The sequence below is a fragment of the Bidens hawaiensis genome, unplaced genomic scaffold (genome assembly GCF_021521415.1).
Source record: "Bidens hawaiensis isolate Kalapana, Puna unplaced genomic scaffold, B.hawaiensis_p1.1 tig00051650_1, whole genome shotgun sequence".
In the NCBI taxonomy this organism is placed as follows: domain Eukaryota; kingdom Viridiplantae; phylum Streptophyta; class Magnoliopsida; order Asterales; family Asteraceae; genus Bidens; species Bidens hawaiensis.
Genome location: NW_027506197.1, coordinates 13583 through 20373, shown reverse-complemented (window position 1 = coordinate 20373; position 6791 = coordinate 13583).

Here is a 6791-nt window from a genome sequence, read left to right as displayed (position 1 = left end):
GCGGGAGAAGAGAGAGAGGAGCTTGTTGAATTTTAGAAAAAGAGCCGTTGGGCTCTTATTAAATTAAAAAAAAAAAAAAATTTCCTATATAATACCCCATTTCATCCCAATTTTATACAACTTCAAACCTTCACTCAAAATCAATTCATCTTCTCAACTTTTTTTAAAAAAAATGGCTGGAAATTGGTACCCAAACCTTGATTCAGATTATATTGACGACGATTTATGGTCGTCACCGCACCAACCGATGTTTTATTCGGAGCCGCAAGAATCATCCGGCTTTCAACCATCCAACACACAACCGTCTCCTAACTTTGTTGTTCCGGAGACACAAGAATCACACGGTGAAGCTACGGGACCAAAAAGACGCGTCCACCGGAAAAAACAACTTGCAACGGACGGGTCGGGACCGGCTTCGACTCCGAGGACGAAACAGAAAGCCACTCCGTGGTCATCGATGAGAAGGAAGCCTTGTGTCGGGCTTTGATAGTCATTTCTGAGGATCGGCGTTGCGGTAATTGTTTTAACGTTTTTAAAAATGATTTTTAATAAAAAAGTTAAATAAAAAAGTTAAATGGAAATCTAATTTATTTATTCATTTTGCAGCCGACTACCAAAAAAGCAAGATTTTTTGGACAAAGGTTAGGGAGACGTTCTACATGCTCGTTGGGAGTACAGAGCGGAACGCCGATATGATTTCGGGTCGGTGGTCCGAAATCAGAAAATTTGTCGGCTTGTTTACTAATCTTTTCAACAGGAACAGCGGTCGTATGAGACCAAGTGGCAGTGATGATTTGGCGGTTTAAAATTTCACGGTCGAAGAGTGGAAGCAGGAGTGTTTGCGGAGGTATGGGATGGTGAAGACGTGGGACGATTTAAAGTTGTGGGAGAGGTTGAAAAGGTGTTCCAAGTGGGTTGAGCTGGTGGCGCCGGACGTTGATGCGGAAGTACGGCCGAAACGGACTAAAACTAGTTCGTCTGGAGCGTATAGCACTTCAACCGGGTCGGATTGCCGCGTTGGATTCGACCTAAACATTGCGGAGGAGGAAACGTCTTCACCGCCGAGGAGGCGGCCATTGGGAAGGGACGCCAAGGGGAAAAAACCGGCTGAGGGGGAAGCCGTAAACATCGTCAATCTTGTTGAATTCCTCAATAAATTCAACAAAACCATGGAGGTGGTCTCTAATGACAAAAAGGAAAAAAGTCGAATGAGAAATTTGGACTTTCTTACTAGAGACTTCAGTAACCTAAATCCGGTCGATCAAATGCTAATGGAAAAGCAAAAGGAACGTATCCGAAAGAGGTTGATCGAAGAAGACCAAGCCGAAGAATAAGAAGAATGTTTTTTTTAGTACTTTAATTTTTATTTTATTTTTAGATATTAATGTGTTTTTTTTATTAATGTGTGTTTTTTTTTAATAATTTATGAGTTTTTTTAATAATACGTTGTTTGAATATATTTATAAAAAAAAAAAAAAAATTGCTGGAGCCCCTCCACACCAGGGCCAGGGGCTCCAACGGGGGCTCCAACACCCCCTTATCCAGTTTCTCTCTCTGTCACACTTCATAATATTATTGGTTGGAGCCCCCATTAAAGCCCCCCACACCCCTCAGCCTAACGTGATTGTAATATCAACAATCATTTATAAATTATTTTATTATTAATATATATTTTTTGAGAAAACCGGATAAATGATGGCCAGAAACTTCATTGTCAATCTGCCAACAAACCCCACATAATGGCCAACTAAATATCTACGCCATTAATGCCATAAGATGTACCCATCACCCAATTTTAACTCTCCCAAAATTCAGTAACTTTTTAAGTTGAACCTATTTTAACCCATTATCCAAAATAATCTATAACCACACAATTAGATGTTAACTCACGTATATGATGTGTCTATTTGTATGTTAATAATGGTTTGAGAGTCAAATGAAAACCAAAAATGTTAGCAAAATGTTAAAAAGGCACAAATTATTATGCTATTAAGTATTTAAAACGCATATAAGGCGCATTGTTGTACAACAATTCTATTTTCTTTTTTTAATTTTGAACTTACTAGTTTTTGTAAGCATGTTTTTATTAATACGATAGTTTGATTAAATTATTTTTTTAGGTTTAGTTACGGTAATAAACTTAACCGATACGATCGAATTCGTATTGATTTGCCGCCGCAACACCATTGTTTTTGCTTTTATAAATATGTTAATTTGACGGAATTATTTCTTAGGTTTACTTTCGTTAGTGTAACAAACGTAGCTGATACCAACAGAGGTCACGTCGACTCGCAGCCACAATGCTAGTGTCTTATCGACCGAATAAAATCATTTTTATCATTTCTTTACTTATTTATTTATTTTTTTGTATCATAAATTATAAGAGTGACACTACTATTGTGAGATTTGCTAATTTATTTATTGGGTTTAGTGCCCATGCCCATACGAAACTAATCAATACCGATCAAATTCGTACCGCTTTGATCTCAAGTTATAAGTGTGCGAACATTGTTCTGGGCGCTCACAAATAATAATAATAATAATAATAATAATAATAATAATAATAATATTGTTGTTTTCTGTAGCGCCGGTGTCAAATCAAACTTAACCAATACCGACCGAACTCGTGTCATGTTGCCACTGCAACGTGACAGGTTTTGTTACCTATTTACCTTTTATTTCATATGTTATTCGATTGGATAAACATGTAATCTGCTGACACTGATGCACATGCTTAATCAGCACATATTGCTACGGGAACAAAACTCGTTTTTTAACTATGCAATCAGAATCTTATGAAACATATTCAACCTTCGAATGATGAGGAGTTTATTGTTTAATTGCATGCATTATTACAGTACTATTTGTAAGCATTGATACCTACGGCTTCCCTTTCGTTGTCATCTTCATTCTCCCAAAACAAGCAGCAATTATTCTTGAACCGTACAAATCTCTGTTGGATTTTTCTTTAATACTATCAAATTACGCATTGACGTGTAAAAAAAGAATATCAGGCTTAAATAGGACCTCAAATTTCACCAATGTGTTTTAGACGAATAACTGCGGACGACACATACAACCAAAAGCAAAAACACAAACTCCTATCGGTAAAACAGACAATATTGTGATTTTACGTGTTACCATAAACGAAAACAACATCAACGTACGGAGAGTTACCTAAAAGTCTTCCAAACTGATAGACTTCACAATGTAATTAAAACCAAGATATGGAATCTTACTTTTTCTTGGATTCCAAATGCAAGAGAATGTAATGCACAAAAGAAAACAAAATCTACTTGTGACGGATAATGATGAAAATGACGCCAGTGATGCCCACTATAAGCGACGCTAAACAAATGAACCGTATAACTCATGGCTGATTTTAGCTACACGACGCATGCATGCGTCGTTAACATCAAAGATGAAAGACATTTAACAGTTTACAACTCGTGTTAGATTTTTCTACACCTAAAATACGTTGCTTTTGTGGGAAAATTTTTTTAAAAAAACTTTGAATTATTTTATTCAAGGTTGTTAGTCAATTAGTCAAAAACATTAAAATGTCCTTTAATTTGGTCAAAAAAAATTAAAGTTTTGGTTAATGGTGATTGAAGTTTCAACTCATGTGTTTATAGTGAATGGGTTGTTTTTCAACTATAAATACCAAGGTATTCCTTGGTTGAAAGACACACAAAATAACGCATTCTCTCTTGTGTTTTCTCCAACTTTCTCCCTAAAGAATTCCAACATTCTTGATCATCTTCATCATTTTCTTTAAGGTACTATTCGGGTGCTAGAGCCCTCCCCAGCAGTACATATTGCTTAGGCCGTTGTACCCTGGGAAACAAAACCGGGGAGAGACCCGGAATTTGTTTTAAGGGCCCTGTGTAAAACACGATCCTCGGACACAAAGACCACCACGCCACCATTCTTCTTCTAAACCATTCTTGCATTATTTTATTTCAATTGTATTGTAATTTTGATTTTTCCGGTGTAATTCGTATTGTAATTTACTTGCTTTCTTAGATATGTTTGATTCTTTGTATTGTAATCATTTTATTAAAAGTGTTTTTATTTTTATACGTGAACGGATTCCTACAGCTTTTTGGTAAGCTACGTGCATCGTTTTTCTTTTGAGGTGTTGCTTGTCCCCTAGCTAAGTGTGTTGGTGAATTAGTGTCATTAATATTATTTTTTGCTAATGGGGAATTAGTGGTAAACCAAATTATGAGAAGTCATAATAGACTTTGATGTGAATTATGAGGTGTGAACTACATGCCTATCCAATGTTATTATAGTTTCGGTAAAAAAAAACTCTACGAATTTGATACCAATGGGGTTTTTTATTTTTAGTTTGTGGGGGGTGGGGGGGGGGGGGGGTTGCAGAGGTTCCAAGGGGCAGTATTCTGGCAGGGTCAAGAGGGTGGAGAGGTTCCAAATGGTAACATCCATGCATGGGATGGCTTCTGATTGGATGTAGAAAGTGTTATAAAAAATGATTTCAGAAAAAATGACTAGACTTAACTAGCAAGTTGTTACCTGTGAGGTAACAGGTTTGTTAGTAAAGGTATGGAGCAAACTAAAGACGGTTGCAACTTTTAAGCACGGTAGCAACTTAGTTCAGTGGTAGCTACTATCATAATTGTTTATGAAACGTTAGGACGTTTAGCCTCAGCCATTGTAATAATTCAACACCTATATAAAGAGATCATAATTCAATCAATCAATTTCATTCGTATCTTCTTACTTCACATAGAAAAACTCTTCGTTCTTTCAGAAAACAGTTTATGTTTTATTTGATTATTGATTTCGTGAGACGCTAAATACTTTAATTTTAAAGTGTTTTTCAAATAATATTCATAATGCTAACTAAGTGAAGCAGGCAAAACTGAATGATATAGTTGCATAGAGGCTCAATGAAAAGCATGTGAAAGGAATCATAGACTTTGATATGTACCCATCAGCCAATTTCTGGCCACACTAAATTCAGCACATGTTGAAGAATTGATGACCTTCTAAAAATAGAGATTTTTGTTTTAACCCCTTATTTAACATAGAATTTGAGATAATATATTCATCATTAGATTGATCACTTTCATGAATTGATTGCACATGCATATTTATTACTTGTTATCTACTTGCCTACTTCCCTCTCATTGTCTCGCCGTTATTGTCCCTATAAATGTTATTGTACCACCTCAAATATCTTTAGGATCTTGTTTTTAGCACCTTTAAGTTGCACACATGAGAGATACCAGACTCATTGAGAATGTCTGACCTCAAATATCACCAACACGTTTTAGACGAGTGGTTGTAAATGACAGGACTCCACATTTTAGTGTGCTTTAGTGTGAGCAATCCGATCTCCTATGAAATTTCTACTTGCACAACAAAAAACAAAGTTGTGAACTCCGGCTAAGTAAAACAGACAATATTAATGTAAGGAGAATTGCTCAAAATTCTTCCATATTAATAGATACACTTCACAAGTCATGTCTAATTTATAATGAAATGCAAGAGAATGTAAGCCATACAAGCAAGAGAATGTAAGCCACAAAAGAAAAGAAAATTTATTGTGACGATTAAGTGATGAAAATGATGCTATTAGTGACGTCTTGAGGCAGATTTTAGCGACACCACATGTGCGCCGCCAACAACAAAGACAAGAGATGTATAGTGTCATAGTGGTAGTTAATACGTTGCTAATTGTGCTGCTATGCACACCATACTTCTTCTGAGATGTCGCTAAATGGACCGCTGATCTTGGCATATATATTAAAACTTTTTGATGACATTTTATTTAAACTCAAAATTTTAGTTAGAGGTGGCAATTTTTACTCATTTGCTAATAAGTGTCTAGTTTAAACATTAATATAGTAACACTATTTTAGTATTTTTTAATCATAATCAAACATATTTTACTAATTTAAAAATATAGAATTGACAAAAATATATATGTACAGGAGACCTGTCTATTTATTGACTGTTAAAGTCGGTTTGAGCCAGAAGGTTGTAAGTTTTGAGCCTACGATATATGTGAATGTGTTGAGACGGACTCATTTAGCTTTTATATTATGGCCCATTACAACTATTTAGGCCTATATCTATTGCCCATAGAAGCTTTAAAGTTAATGGCCATCAAAGTATCAAACTAAAAAATGGTTTTCATAAAGAGGCACAGTGCACAGGTTCAAGCTCATTTAGGTTTCATATTTAGGCCCATTTATTGATGAATTAAGAAGTTCATGATTCATATGTAAACTTGATTGAGAAAAAAATGTATATGATTGATAAAACAAAAATTTATTATGAGAAAGACTAAACCCTACAAATATTTTATGTAGACAAGTTGTGTCGAGCTCCAACTTAAATTTCGAACTCCTTCAAATTTTCAAGCCGAAACTAAAATTGGACTAAGACACATGTACTATACGAAATGGAAAAGATTAATAAATAAAGTTATATCTTTATGTACATCTTATAGGTGAAAAAAGAATCACATATACTAACAATTTTTTTAAAAGAATACAAAAAATGTAAAATTATAATATATATCTGGACTTCAATAATACGTTGATTACTATTTACCGTAATCTAACTCCAATTTAATATTTGATTAAAAAATCAAAGTTGCATATTTAGATTACAAAGTTTTTCTTAAAATTAGGGATAGTTTAAAATAAGTGAGTTAAGTGTCATTTTCATACATGTGATTTGTCCAATTACGCAACTTTAGTAGCATTTTTGAATTTATTGCAAATAGCTACCTCACTTTTCTAAAACTTGTAATT